Source organism: Perissodus microlepis, chromosome 1 (assembly GCF_051167445.1).
Source record: "Perissodus microlepis isolate ML-2025 ecotype Zambia chromosome 1, ASM5116744v1, whole genome shotgun sequence".
NCBI classification, from domain to species: domain Eukaryota; kingdom Metazoa; phylum Chordata; class Actinopteri; order Cichliformes; family Cichlidae; genus Perissodus; species Perissodus microlepis.
The window spans coordinates 29399875-29416334 of NC_140461.1; the positions used below are offsets into that span (position 1 = coordinate 29399875).

A 16460-nucleotide genomic window follows, 5' to 3' on the forward strand; every position below is an offset into this window, starting at 1 on the left:
TTAATTTTCACATTTCAGTGAACCTAAACTGATGCTCTTGAATAAAAGGTCGAAACGTGCTGACACGTTGTTATAAGCTTGCTGATGTAGACGCAGATTGGAAAATCTGGTCCTGCAATATTTAAACTGACTGTAGGTTGTTGTTTATGAATCAGCAGATTTCTTTTTATTGGTGAATAAATAAATATGGCTTTGTTAAAGTTCCCTGCTGGAAATTATAACCACTAATAGATTTCATTTTCTTAATTTTAATGGTACCTGGAGACAATTTTTTTCCTGCTACAGCTGCATGCACACATTAGTGAACAGTCTGAAATTGCTAATAAAATACAACCTGAGCTTCGTTCAAGAAGATACAAAACCAAACTCAGAAGACAGTCATGACAAAATGGCCAAAGCATGTCAGGACTTGGATTTAGAGATTTGTATAATGTAGATATTTCCTGCACAAAAGTGAGGAGGAATATTTGTCCTAAAAATCTTTCAGTTCATCGATATTTCTGGGACGTCTTGATTGAACAGACCTCTTTGGGTCATGCTGCAGTTTTTTTTCTGGTTTTATTCTGCTGATGTTTGTTCTCAGCTTCATCCCATCTTACTACCTTGAATTTCCCTCTGCTGCTCAACACAAATGTGACTGTTTTCCATTAGAAAGATGTCTTCAGCAGCTGCCAGCAACTTGTTGAGGTCTTTTGCTTGCCCCAGTTTCCTTTAATGGCCCTTTTGCATGCTGTTAACAGTATTTGACTCAAGCAACTTTTGCTCCAAGCTGTGCTTTATTCAGAGAAAAAGCAGCCTGCGTCTTTTCCATTTTATTTGTTCCGTCCTTAACATCCGTCACTGGATTTGTGTGTCAAACACTGAACGTCGCAGGTCTGAATAATAATCCATCACCATATCCTGCCTCTTACAGAAGACACACACTTTAGCAAGCCCTTAACCTGTGGTCTGTTTTAAGACGTTACGTTTCTGTTACCCATAAAGAAATGTCTATTAGGTTAATTTTATGTTGTCATGTCTTTACCTGCTAAGATATTTGACAGTGTAATAGTCTGTCGTCAAGGTCCCTTCCTGCTTTGTTCCAGCTCACGCCTAATTTGCGATATCTAGACTATCCAAACAGTCACAGATGTTTGATGACTGTTTAGTCCAGGAACATTAGCACACTTGATTTGCCTTATCTCAAATCATTTTCAAAGACCCAATAAGTTATTTACATTAATATAACCTAAAATGGGCACAAACATCAGGCAGTATCAAATAATGTCAAATAACAAAATGTAAGTACACAAAAGTTATTTCATTGTGTACAAGGTCACTTTACCTATCTCCTAATTACATTTTCTCCTTGTTTGTAACACGGAGTATTAAAGTCACGCATTACTGGCTCATGTTATACTCTGTGTAACAAGATGCTCCCAGCTGTGCATGTTAGCTCAGTATTTTAAATTGGTTATCTTGACCTACACAGTCCCACTTGTGTTATCCTTCTGTCACCAGCTAGCTTTTCACTCTGCCATGCTCTTGCTCTCTTGCCCCCTCTTCTACCTCAATTCCCACCACATCTCACGGGGCAGGGCATTGCCACTCATCTTAGTCAGCGGGGTTTAGCACTAGTATTTTTATTTTTTTTTTGCTCCTCAAGCAGTTTACGCTGACAAGATCTGCTTGTCACTGTTATTGCCGGCTATGTCACACCTCATCACAATGAGCAAGAAAAGGGATGAACAGCTTTTCAAACAGCAGTGCTGCTGCTGTCTTACATAATGGTTAAAAATTATTTCTAATAAACTATAATGTGCTGCAATGTGTCATTCTGTATATAAAATGAATTGTTGAAACTGATGGATGGACTCTGCTATCAGTACTGTGGAAATATAGCTTGAACGAATGTCAGCCAGCTTGCAAAGGCTGCTTTTCTTTCTAAAGATTCCCATTTTTTAGGAATTAACTGCTGAAATTTTCTGCCAGGCTCTGTTAGGGTTTATGTTGAAATATATGTGCAACATCTATAGTCCCTTTCATGGAAACAGTAGTTATCCCATCCTATTAAGACAGCTGAAACAATTAAATATTATCATCTTATTGCCGTGCAGGATTTTTTTCACCAGGCAGTGGTCATTTAGTTCTTCATCATTTTTGTGCTCTTTTGTGCTAGGCAAAACCTAGCATATCCAAAAACTGTACACAGGAACGATATTGGATACGATAGCCGATACCCAAATCAGAGATTGAGATCGAATCGAATTCTGCCCTTTTCTGCAGCCATTTGCATTACTTGGTATGTGATGGCAATACGAGATGCAAACTCAGTTGATTAGTCATTACCCTGCAGAGTCTGTGACATTTAAAATGATGTACAGTCAAGACTCACTCATGTAATAAGGGATGTGCATTAAGGTTTATGGTCACATCCTGTGTACATTTGTATCTGTATGTGTGCGTCTTTGTGAGCTTATGGTCAGTTTGGGTTTTGAAAGCTATTTGACTCTGTGACATGAATCCAGATTTCCTCCTCCTATACCTCATGTAGATAACCTTCTCTCCCCTATGTTTTTCTAAGCCTGACATCCTCTGAAGTGGCTACGTACACAGCGCCGGAAAAGTAAAACACAGACCATATGCCGCTCTACTTAAGACATTTAACCATACACTGCTTGATAAATCTAATATTAACTGACAGGGGCTTGTCTTAAACACTTACATAAAATAACCCAGACGTAAACAAAGTAAAGGATGTGAAAAGCAATCATAATGTTCACTGGGTCATAACAGCTGGCTGTATTTCAGCATTATAAAAAGAAATAGAACAAATACCACTGAACAGTTTATTGTCTCGTAGCACTCAAGGATCCATGCAGGAAATCTGTGGTCCTGCAACTGAACCTCAAGTCAGTTGGATTCATCACAAATAGCCACCAAACAAGACTGATTTAAGAATCGTAGGTGCTGTAGCCTGCTGGAGATCTGAACTATTAGTCTGCCTGCTTTCATGCACAGGTAGTTTGTGCCCTTTATTATCTTAAACTCTCCATCACGTCTTATATTGTCAGATATATTGACTGGACTGCCTGAAGCTGCTGCTTGAGTTTTTGCAGAACAAAGTAATGAGATACAGGGTTGACCTTCCTATTATGATGCATCCAAAAATGTAAAATTCAATTGCTTTCAAGCAGGAGTACATTCCCAGTGTAACGCTCCATGAGTGAATCACATGGCTTTAAGCCTTTGTCTAAGAGTTCTCAAATAAGAGAAAAAAATGTACAAGCATTCCTATATTCATCTGACTTGAGCAATGATTTAGAAGTGCAACAGTTGAGGATCAGTGTACAGATTTCATTCATTAGCTCCAGGCAGCGAATGCTGCTTCCATCTTGCATTAATTTGCTTGCTTCAAAGAACTGCTGGCTGATTGTGCTACAGTGTGTATTTGTACTGTGCAAAAGTATTTAGCCACCCCTCATTCCTTTGTACTTTGGTTTAAAGAAGCAAAATATATAGTATTTATATTGCATTGGTCTTGAGCAGTAGTTCACAGTTACAGTTATTCTTTGGACACTGGCTGCTCTTTCACTTCATTTTCAGTCAGTCATTTTTTGTTTTTCCACTGACCTATGAATCATTCAAACTTGAAATAAGCATCTAACTAAAGTACGATTCACTGTTGTGTCTGCAAATAACAGGCAACTAGCAACAAACCAATTTTAATTTCTGTCTTTAGGCACTGATGCAAAAACACATAATTTGTTCCCATTTCTTTTGTTGAGTCAATGGAAAAAAAATAAAACAGTTTGACAGGCTTAAAATGGTATTTTTGGTCTAACAGGATGAACACTTGACATGTCTCAGCAGGGTGTCCTTAAAACAATCAGACGAACTGGACAAAAGAATTGGCGACGTAAAAACTATTATGAACAATATCTAAAAGTCATGTCCTTAAAGATTATGGAACAAATCCAGCAAAGACCTGACACGGGACCTGAGAGATGCATCTGGCTCTGGAGTTGATCCATCTATTGAAGCCTCATCAGAAATTATGAACACAGATGATCCACCATAAAATACCATCTGAAAAGATGGCATTGGTTCCCAAACAAACTGCCAATGCAGTAAAAATATACCTGATAGTGTTCCACTGTTTGTTTTTCTCTCAGTCCTGGATTGGCCTCCCCAGAGCACCGTTGAAGCGGTATCGGATCTTCTTGACAGAGGGTAGAACAAAAGGCAGCCATACAAAGAAGAGCTTTTAATGTCCTACAAGAAGCCTGGAGAACTATTCCTGAAGACTGCTTAAACTTAAATACTCAAATATTAACTTTTAAGCTTGCTGGAACTGTATAAACTTTGTTTTTGTGTTATGTCCCACATGTTTCCCTTTTTCTAGCAAAATATATGAATTGAGGGAAGGTTCCAGTCTTTTGCTTAGTATTGTATGATGGAAATAATTCATTTGCACATAAGCTACATATGCAAATGAATCTCTGTAACCACATGCAGTGTTTTGGACAGTACAGAACCAAAATGCAATTGTTCCTTATTAGAGATGTAAATACAAAGTCCTTTAACAGCTTTTAAAGAGCTCTTCATTCACTTTCCACTGAACATATAGTAACTTGTGAACATATGACTCCACTGAGTACTTTGTGAACAAAGCTTATCTTCTGCTACACAGATTAGTCACACTGATGGCTCTCCAGCAGATACAATAGAGCTCTCTTTTGTTCAGGTTTCTCACGACAAGAAAGGAAGTCAAGGGTATAATTGCCAAGATGAGAAATTCAGCTTCGACACCAGGTCACGATGGAATCTCAAGTAGTGTAATTCATTGACATATATAATCTGAAAATTGCTGGAAACTGGAGTCTTTTTTCCCCCGAGGACCTCAAGGTTGACAGTGTAGTTCTTCTTTAAGCCTGAAGTGCCACCAACATTTTCTTTCATCTTTTTTAAAAGCCCTCTAAATAGTTGGAAAGCATAATATCACAGCATTACTTTTATGCTGACATTATACAATAAAGCAATTTCGGCAAAGTATTTAGTAATATTTTTCTCTCCAGTGAACCATTGATAGAAACTATGATAAAAATGTTAACTTAAATTGTTGAATGCTGATGAAAACACGCACTCTTGAGAGATGTTATTAGTAATTATAATACCACTGTTAGTTATGGCTTTGACTGTCCTTATGAGAAACAACCTTCTCATAAGGAAAAATCTGTGGTTTTCCAGTGATCGCACTGAATTTTTTCCAATTGGTTGACAAATAGTTGCATCTGATCACCAGACAGATTGCTAACACGCTGTAATCAGTGCAACTTGTCCATAAACTGTCTCTTTGCAGACAAGCTAACCTGGTATTTGCATTATTATTGCAAACTATTTTTTTAAGCAATCATTTCAAAGGCAGTGAGCTTGTAAGGCTATTTCCTGTCTGAAGAATTGTGCTTGCAGCACAATGTCCAGCCACCGGTTTCCCTAGATTGGATGTAGCACTAGATCATATTGGATGTCTCGAGTAACTCGTGGTTTCAGATAAGCTTACATTAATCACTCTTGGAAAGGTCTAACTTGGTATTTCTTTGTCAGCGGGGAAAATTAAATTACTTGAACACACGTGCTGTTAGCAAACAGTAAAACACTGCTCGGATAATGATAAGTCCATCAGTTTACCTCTGCCAAAAACACAGGTTATTGTTTATTCCTTTTCTCTCCTGTGTTACCTTTTATTTTAGAAGAAAACACAACACAGTTGAGGCTTCTCAGTTTACTCTGCCTGTAATCAGTTGGGTTTTTTATGCAGAGGAGTTTCCATTCGTAGTAAGTTAATACAGCTCAGCTGCACCAGGGTTGTTGCTGAGATTATAAGTTTAACTACTGTTTTACTCCTGATATTCAGTTAAGTGAATTGTATTAGAGATGGTACTTCAATTAACAGTGTATGTAACACTATCCCACAGAAACGCATAATATCCCAGTAACACACAGACAGTACTTTGTTGTGTCGTAGCTCCATTGCATGTTTATCATATGATTTGTCTCCAGGTTGCTCTGTAAAAAATGCAGAACCTATTAAGTACTCTTGAGGGAATTGCTTAAAGCAAAGAAATCCATATTTACATGTTCTGTGTAACAGCCACAAGCCCGGGGACTATACATCAAAAATACACATTTCTCATTATTTATTTGCTAAACATTCAACATCTCACTTCCTGCTCTTCTTTCAGTGATTATAATTTTCTGTGTGCATACATTATCGAGCTCTTGCAATATGTATAGCCCATATCATTCAATATGGAAATCACACAACATATACCCTGAGAAAATACTGCATCTTAATTTTGTTCTACTAACCATCAGCTACACTGTTACCTTGTGATTACCGTTTTTGTTTTAAGTGTGAAATCACTGCACCATGGGATTGCAAACAGAGAGACAATTACCTAACAAATGTCCATTTTTTCTCTTGAGATAGTCGTGATTTTCTTTTTTTTCTCTCTCCTCTGTTTCTCCCTTGTGCTGTTCTTCTTCTTCTGTCATCCACTGCTGGGAGACAGAAAGAGGTTAGAGCAACGGAAGTCCTTTTTTGGTTATTTATTCATGGATTTTCCATTTAATATTCATGCCTTTCTCAGGACTATCTGGGTGCAGAAGAGAATTTGCTGCCTCGGAGGCTGCAGGGACCAAAAATCGGGTTTCAGCTCCAATGAGCCCAGCAGATGAAGGGAAAAAAAGAGAGAGAGGGAGATAGATGAGCAAGTGGGGTTTCATGTGTTCTCTAGTAAATGAGAGGCAGGCCTTGAAGGTGACAGGCTGTGTTTATTACTGATCTGTCAGCCGGTTAATGGGGAGAGTAGAGGAGAAGAGAGAGGAGGGAGCTGAGCTGCTGAGTAGAGACCAGAGCACACAGACATGGGAGCCAGAGAGAGCCCCAAGCAATAAACTTTGCCATGCTAGATCTGCTTGTCCTTACAGATTCAGTAACAACACTCCTGCATGCTAAATTAGGAACTGTAAATAACTGAATGAATAACAATGTGTTTTTGCATTGTTTTAAAATTGGGATGTTTCAGTAAAATGAACACTGGCAGAAAGCTCTGCGATCAGTCGTTTCCAGACTATACTTAGTCAAGACTTTACACACAGAGGAATGTGTTAGCTGGCATCCAATTCAGTATGAAGAATGAAGCATGGCCTTCTTTTTTTACTTGTGTTGGGAAAGGATTACGCGTTTTTTCTTTGCTCGTCTAAACTCACCTGACCTCCACGTATGTTTGACGTGCAGGTCTGCACAGAGTTTGGTGAGCATCTTTTGCCACCTCTTAACTTTATGAGCTTTCAGGGATTGATTGTTATGCTTGTTATGCACATTATGATATTACAAAAGCCTAACAGACTACAGTGATAGTGATGGGAGATTTTACCTAAAATCCATATTACAGTGATGTAACCGTTACATAATTCACTACAAAATATGTTTTAATGTATATATTTTTACATTTTTACAGTGCAATAAGAAAACAAAATTGACTTTGAGCCCAACTAAGTATTTATTTATTTACATTTTGGCTTAATATCTTAAATAGATTTGTTTTACACCCCAGTTAACAAAGGTTATGAGCATACACTAACTGGGCACGATAAGGCAGCTACAGTAGTTACAGATTGGCTGACTGCCTGCGTGAAAGATTTAATTTATTGAATATATCGACATGAGTAAAATTAGGTCGGTTAGAAAGTCATAATGTTGATTAATGGAGTTATTTGATTAATTGCCCAGCCCCAGTGAAAAGAGCGAGCGATTCGTCTTGGTGCTGACAGGATATTGAAAGGATGTCTTTACATTTTGAGACACGATATGTTGAATATTTTTTTGCTATGTTTGTTTCCCTTCACTGAGTTGAGTAAGGGAAAAGATGCTTTGAAGTAGAAGCTAGATCTTGGTTTGGAAAATTAACTAAGAGCGTATTTTTAAAAAAAAAAAAACCATTTTTAAATATTGTGTAGCCCCGGCAGGACATGCTTTGCCTCGGAGCTTTGTAGCATTTGATTGCAGTTGAGCTCAGAGGTTTTATCAGCTGCCCTTCGTAATGAAACCTTCTGGCTTTGTATTTTACTAAAGGGTGAAAAGGCAGTGTAAAGAAATTGCTCTTTGTTGTAACAAGAGATTTGTCTTTTCTTATCTTAACAAGCATTGTTGCCTTTATCAGACGCCGTTACAAAATACATATCAATCAGCATTTGACGTGCTACTGCTGTCTTTAGTGTCACGTCGCTGTGTGTGCAGCATCCTTTCTGTACAATTCATATGGCTGTTTTTTTTTATTCATATTGCTACTGTTATTTTAATCTTTACAGTGAATGTGTGAACACACCATATGTGGCACTGGTTTGAACAGCTTGTATCCTTGTCTGTGTGATAAAGGCATTTGAATATACTGCACTGTGTCCTTCATCGAGATGCATCGAGTAGTTATAGATTATCTCTGGATCAAGTTCTGATGGTATCTGAGAGGGTGACACTTAAAAAAATTAGTTTTCTCATCAGGTACGTGGCAGGCAGGAGAGTAATACTTGTACCTTACACTCAATTCCAAATTAGAGGTTTTGTAACCAAATTATTTTAATGCTACAAATAGTCTTCACTTTTTTCCAGGCGAAAGGGGGAAAAAAACCATTTTTTTTTCACATGGCTGCTTGGCTCATCACACAGTTGGTTTCAATCTTACCTGAGGCTTACAGAGAACACAGCTAATTATTTATGCACAGTCTACCCAGATCCAGGGTTTCAAGCACTCGGCTACTCATCGACTTAACAAAGCAGCAAACTCAACACACTTTCTTCTGTGTCTCCATTCGTGTGCAGCATTTATATTACTTGGTGAACACACTATACATTAATAGCACCTTTTTCTAGCTGCATTGTAAATATATAACACTCTAGTACAGATTACTTATTGTGAAATGTATAATTCAAAAGACCGGTTTAAAACATCTGGCCTTCTTCTCCATTTCAGCTCCACCTTTATGTTGTGTGCCCTCAGTTTTGTGTTTTCATTCCCACATTTCAATCGGTGTCAGCACGGCGGGGGATGGGGGTAGAGTGCAGATAGATGTGTTTTGCGATGTAATCAATGTCCTTGATTAGTGAGCGATTACTCCTGTCTGCGTGTGTGTGTGTGTGTCTGCATGCGTGTGTGCATGAGCAGGTGTGCGCGCAGACATTTGGCTCTGTGTTTGTGTTGAAGTAATTACGAGCGGTCTGCTAGTTAGCAAGACTGCAGTTGGGCTGCGGCCCTGATTTTGTTTATTTGTCAGTTAAGGAACTGAAGATCAATGGGTGGATTATTTGCACAGTTCGAATAGCTGATCGAGGTGAGGATGTTAAACTAGACATGGCCAATAAGCTGTTGGTGAGTGTTTAGCTACCCTGCTATGTGTTTTTACGTTTTTGAATAATTTTCGATGTTGCTATTTCGGTCAAAGAAAACATTTGAAGAAATGAGTTTGAACATAACAGAAACTGTAATAACGCTGTCTAAAATTAGAGCTGATCCATTTTATCTTAGCCAGTTAGTAATGTATCATAAATCATGAAGAATTAATGAGTATATTCAGCTGTTTGCCGATGTTGACCTTGCTTCACAATAACAGCATCAACAGTGAACAGTTGTGCAAGATGTGGTCAAATTAAGCTTGTTTGATTGGGGTCACTGTAAAGGGAGACTCAAGGGAAATCAGTTTTAGTTCAATTTTATATATATATATATATATATATATATATATATATATATATATATATATATATATATATATATATATATATATATATATTTAAAACTCAACACTCCCCTTTGGCATTTGGCTACAGTAGGAAGGAAAAACTCCCTTTTCACTTAAAGGAGCCTCCAGTAGAACCAGCTCAGGGAGGGGCAGCCATCTGCTGCGACCAGCTGGGGGTGAGGGGCTGAAGACGGGATAAAAGACCCACTTTGGAAAAGAGCCAGAGATTAATAATAACTACTGATAATCTAATGATTGCAGAGTGGTGTATAAACACGTCATAATCTCATCAATGAAGTAGCCTGAAAACATTTAAAATTCTACTTTATTAAACTTCCCTTTTTGAGGTGATGAAACTCAATATATATTTAATAAATTGAGCCATTTTTTAAAATAAGCCCCACATAAAAGTATATTTTCAGACTGCTTTTTTATTAATGATCTACTTTTACATTAATATTATAGCATCCAAATGTGGTGTGTCAGGGAACTTCCTGGCATGCAGTAGAAAATTATGGATGTTAGCTAGAATATTATGCATGCTCTGTGATACTGATCTGTACTGTGCCGGTCCCATTATGTTGGCAGTTCAAATGCTGACTGTGTGTTTTATTTCCCCTTCATGTCAGAATAGCAAAGCTGTAACACTATCAGCGAATTGGGTAGCGGGATTAACTGTCAATCTGCTAAATGAAGAAAGGAAAGATCTCTGAAGTATTGCTGATGGTTGTCAAGAGTCAGTAATCACTCCTAATAAGGCTCTATGCATGAATAATGATCCCATTTAAATAGCTGTAATTGCGTATTCACTTTAAGATGTTAGTTAGGTTACTCGTGCCTGTCTGAAGTAATGGAATTACAGGGATACTTCGTTTTTGTGTAATTAAAAAAAAATCTAAGCACTTCAATTCACGTATAAGTGTAGGTCCAAGTGCACATATAGCATATAATCTACCCATTTCCTTAATTGCTTTTTCCAGTTTAGGGTTGCAGGGAGGCTGGATCCTATCCCAGCTATCAAGGGTAAAAGGTGGGGTACACCCTGGACAGGCCAACAGTCTATGATAGGGCTAACACAGAGAGACAAACAGTCATTCACACCCACGCCCACAACTCCAGCCAATTTAGAGTCATTAGTTAACCTAACAGGCATGTTTTTAGACATGTTTTTAGACTGTGGGAGGAAGCTGGAGAATCAGAAGAGAACCCACCCAGACGCAGGGAGAACATGCAATCCGACTTCGACTTATGCCAAATTCTGGAGGTTTGCTATGTACGGAATTTCAGACTTATGAAATCCATTTTGTTAAGAGGTTTTTATATTGTCAAATAAATGAATGAAAAAAAAACGGAATGTACTTTTTAAGAGTGAACTGTATGTGTTATTAAATGTTTATATAATAGTCTTACAGCAGCGTTAATATCCTGGGTCTCCCTGCAGCGCTTTGTAGCCAGATGTTATTATATTGTTATGTTTATGTTAGGCGCCCTTGAGAGAAATATTGCGTTACCTATTAATGTAAAGACAGACTTGTGAAAAGCACAGTGGTATTAGTGTAAACACTGACACTCTGCTGCTACAGAGCCATCAACATTTCTTTCAAAGCACATCTTAACTAATGTGATCATCTGACTGCGCTTACGAGAAAACATCAGCAGCGGTAATTCCCCTCAGAGGCAGCTGTCAGCTTTCCATCATCTGTCACTGTTTTCACTTTGCCTGTTTTCAAAAAAGCATTTGATTCTTGTAGTTTTCCTCTCGCTCTGAAAAGAAGCAGACAGATGTAATAGCTATTAGCCTCGGGGAGACGGCACAGATGTGTCAACAAGGCTTGACTTTTACAGTCCAAGTGAAGTCTGAGCAAACAGTGGCTGTGTAGAGGCCTGTGTGGTTGAGCAGTGATCCAGGGACACGGTTGCACGCCGTTGCCCCGGGACTCCAAACAGACCGTGACTCTAGCTCTCATTATAAGAGTGGGTCAGACCACCCCAGTACGGAAAATAAATAATGCAGGGGAAAACCTGAGTGCTGCCACCTCATGACAACATCGATACAACCTCGTCCTTCATGGAGAAGTGCTTCAGCTCTTTATATACTCCTGCTGTGAGCGGTATTTTTATACTTTCTGCTTTTTGCTGCTTCTGAGAGCGTTTATTTTCTGATTATCATCACAGCTAACTAATTTGTTGTGTCTATGAAACAACACTTAGAATTTCCTCACGTCCTAATTGATATTTTGAGCTTGCTTAAACTGCGTAACCCCAAAACACACAGTCTAAAATTGCATATTGCGAAGAGAAGAAGCAAATTTGTAATTTACTAGCTGGAGTAATGCAGTTGTTGCTTATTATTATTTTTTGTTAATCGATTCATTGTTTTAAGCTCTGGTATCAGCATGTGTCTGCTATTTGGCAGATCTAAATATCTGTCTTATATTATCTAAATCCGCTCATTTCATCTTCTCATTCTTTCTCGTGGCCTCCAAAAATCCTTCAAAAAAGGAAAAAATATCCAATTCTCTATCTTAATTTGATCTCAATTTCCTGTAGCTGTTGCAATGCAAAGTCTAAGATGAAAGAGTTGAAATTCTAATTAAGCTGTAATGGCAGCAGCAAGTTGATATCTTTCCTCCTTCTACATTTCTCCCTAGTCAGTCCTCACCCTCCATGTATGTTTAGCTTGATCTCTTCAAATTTATTTCCTACTTTGTAACCAGAGGCAAGAGCCCTTGACTCGCTGCCCCCACAGCCGCAGCCAAGGCAGCCATTTAAGTTGTGATTAAAAATTAATGGTTGAGTGAGAGGCAGCAGAGAGGGAACAGGGGAGGGCAGAGAAAGAAAGACACAATACTTGAGCATGAGGATCGGCTTTGGAGAGGGGAACAAGCCCGAGCTGCAGCTGCTCCCTGATAGAGGGCTGCAAGGTCTTCTCACAACTCTGCTGTGTTTAACTGCTCTGCTCACACCCCACCATGAATATTGCATTACCGCACTATAGGGCTCCTTGTGTTACCCCCACTGAGTGCTGAGCAGTTGCGGCCACGGTGCAGAAGCATCCGAGTCAAGCCAGCCCCCACTGCGAGAGGGGCCTCCACATTTTGTTAGACACACCACACAAACCAGACCAACTTTCACGCCACATAATTGGCAGACTGATTCAGAGAGAACCCTGCTTCATTACATGTCACAAGCAATTATAATAAGTGCAGAGACAGAAATATTTGCTGACATTTAAAACCATTGTTACTGTTTTTCTTTGCCGTCAGATCTTTGACGAAGCTGGGGTTTTTTCCATTGGCATTATTTCTAGTGACTGAGCAAAGGAAAGCAGAGATTTCAGGAAACGCCAACATTCAGCAGCCGTAGTTATTGAAAATGGTTTTATCGTGAAATGTTTTAGCTCTCTGTTAAAAGAGAGCTTTCTGAGCAAGGTCAGTGAAATAAAGGGCAATCAACTGGAGCCTTGGCTAGCAATCTTGGTGCACCAATCTTTCTCTCTGGCCATTTCTTTAAAAGCTAAACAGAAATACCATGGGACCACATGGGGTCCTGACCTTGACTTCACCAGATGATGAGTAGTGACACTTACATCAGGGCCTGGCCTTTTCTTCCTTCTGGCCTCGTTTTCAATACCGTTTCATTACAGCATTTCTCAGAGTGCATTACCCACTAGTACATGACCTCACTTCAGCACAGCCAGTATTTTTCCTGTGCAGTATAGCCTCTTTAGGATTGCAGCTCATAGTGTTTAAAATACAATATTTATATATCCACAGTAGTATGCAAAAGCCTTGACCCATATATTTCACTAAGAAAATAGGAAATAGTATGTGGAAATATAATATTTAAGACAAAAACAGAGTTTGTACAATTCGAACAAGCTTCAAAGTCACTATTCAGTAGAATCTTTTTCCTTCAACACAGCTCAAACTCTTATTCAGTTTTCTTGTCATTTCTTTAAGTTCTCTTCAGGATTAGTTTACCAGGCTTCTTGAAGGGCATTCAAAGCTCTTCTTTGGATGTTGTCTGCCTTTTTATTCTGTTTTAATAATGTTGCATTATTGGGGAGGCCAATCCATGACTAATAGTGTTCCATTGTCTACCGAGGTATATTTTTACTGCACTGGCAGGGTGTTTTAGATCATTATCATGCGGATAAATGAAGGCGTTGCCAATCAGACACTTCCAATTTGGTATTGCACTTGGATCAAAGTCTGTTAGCTTTTGTCTGCTTTCATAATTGCATCAATTTTGACGCCACTGACTAAAATGCAACCCAATGGCAGAGCCTCCACTGTGTTTTACAGATGGCCGTAGATGCTCACTGTTGTGCTTCTCTTGATCTTCACCATAAATACAGAAAAAGACAGTTTGAACCAGAAATGTGACCTCTGGATTCACTACCCCAAAGGACATATTAGCATTGATTTTCATTCAAGGTCTTGTATTTTTGGGGGGGCATACCTGAGCTTTTTCTCCATGTTTCATTTTCACTGAGACCAACAGTAGATAGAACTGAAGGGTTAGATGTATCTCTTAGGTCCTGTGTCAATTTTTTTTTCATTTTTTTAAGGACATAACCTTTAGATACTAATCTAGTATAGGTAGCTTTTAGGCCTGCAGCTTCTTTTTCGTTTAGTGTTTTTGTTTTAGCTAATAGCGCTTTAGGAATCAACTTGGTGGTGCAACAATACTATTTTGTGTCTGTCAAACTGCATGATCTTTTTTTAGATTCAGCTAAAGAAATGGGAACAAATTTCATGTTTTTGTGACAATCTGCAAGCAACAAAGTGACTAAAGATACACCACAACAGTGGTTCTTCCTTTGAGTTAGGTGGATGTTTTATGCCTGAATTATTCGTAGGTGGGTGTTAAGTTGCTTAACAAAGACTTTCTTCGTACAACAACAACATCGTTGAAGAACTATTGCTCAAGACCAGAAATGAGGGGTGGTTCAAAACTTTTAGTAGTAGTGTGGTGCATGTGCGTATCTCCAAATAGATAACCAGCACTGGCTCTGGTTACCTCTGACCTTGATATTGTACTTCTGACAGTTAGAGATATCTTTACTTTTCGAGGTTCGTGTGTTTCGAGGAGTACACACAGCAAAACAGGCACTCAGTGGTAAGTAGAGAAAATAATACAACCTTAAATAACAGCGGAGACTCTCAGTCAGCGACGATGAAAAGTCCACATAAAGTAGGTGTATAACATAAAAACCAAAGTGTTATTTTTGTTTTTGTCTGACAGCAGAGGAAGTGTCAATAAACAGGTTATAGGCTGCATTCCAACTTACCTTTTTATCTTGTTGGTGTCTTTTATTGTCGCTTTTGTTTTGTCTGCTTAATGTATTCAACTCCCACATCTATTGATTCCTTTCGTGTGTTGCTTGTACAGTTGTATTAACCCTAATAGCTGCTAGAATTTCTTTTTCAGGCATATTCATATGGCAGGTAAACATGAGCATCTTAAAGGAATAACGCTTTCAAGTCTTTGAGTCTTTTCTCCCAGAGAAATAGGCTCCTGCTCTCAGGCGATGTTCTCTGGCACCGTAGCATAAAATATTGTTCTTTTCTCGATCGTAAATCAATAATGTGACTTTGAAAATGTGTTTAAATCATTATGTACTCGTGAAAGAAGTTCTAAATTGTCTGTAAATATTAGAGAACATCAGACTAAATCGTCCACTCTGTAGAAGTCGTTTGTTACATAATCTTACTGTGAGCGCTGGTGCATCTTTCTTTTATTGTCGTGCAGAAAAGCAGTGTACAGAAAGGTGTCTAATCTCAGCAAGATTGAGGTATGGCACCAGTGAAAGTGGATGTCATCTCAGACTGTCAAGTCTAAGGTATAATCAGATTTGTAAGATGCTCTTCCCACCTCCTCCTCGTTGTCACCCACCTTCTTGTTGCTACACTCTGTTCCTTCATTCCTTTCCACACTTCTTACATAATTTGTTAATTCTGTCCCATTTCCTCTGCTGCTGCTGCCATCGCTGTTCTTGCTTTAGGTGCTATTTGCAATGCTAATGAGGCGAGGCAGCAAGAAATGGTTTGTGGGGAAAAGAAGCTGCCTGGAAACACGGTGCAGTGGTGTTGTGGCTCACTATGGCACACAGGCAATATTCTCTTGGCAATATATTATTGCATACATGTTGTCATCATGTAAATTTTTACTAGATCTCATCGCATGATATGAGAGTGGTCACCAAATCTACAACCTCTTGAGTGATCACAGTTTTATAATGAGGTGTGGAAGTGCAGTACCAACGTTTTGTTTATGCAACACAAGAAATAATGGCTCATTGAAAAATCCAGCATACATCCATAATCTAAATTATTAATAATGGGAATGAGTTCTCAGTCTTAAAATTGGTTGATAGTTTATTCAGGGGGATAAAAGTATGCCTGTTTATAATGAGAAGAAATCTCTACAGTGTCCTTGGTGTCTGCTGGAATAAGTAAGGTAAAGAATCGCTCCATTGCCAAGTTTAGCAGCTTTGTATTCCGATCCATCCGTTACTGTGAATGAATGAAGTCCAGGCTCTAACCCTAAATTTTACGCCTTTCTGTTCCCATCATTGTGGCGTACCAGACGAGCAAGCAAGGAACCACTGGTTAATTTCAACCCATGTCACCACCAGGCACCTTTCAGTAGCGAGCTCCCCACTTATCTGCCTC

General features: G+C 38.7%; 1 protein-coding gene across 2 annotated transcripts in view; it reads left to right on the top strand.

Moving 5' to 3' along the window:
* trip4 (thyroid hormone receptor interactor 4) overlaps positions 1-16460 on the top strand; it is a 78665-nt gene that overhangs the window by 31512 nt on the left and 30693 nt on the right. The gene's annotated exons all lie outside the window — the stretch shown is intronic.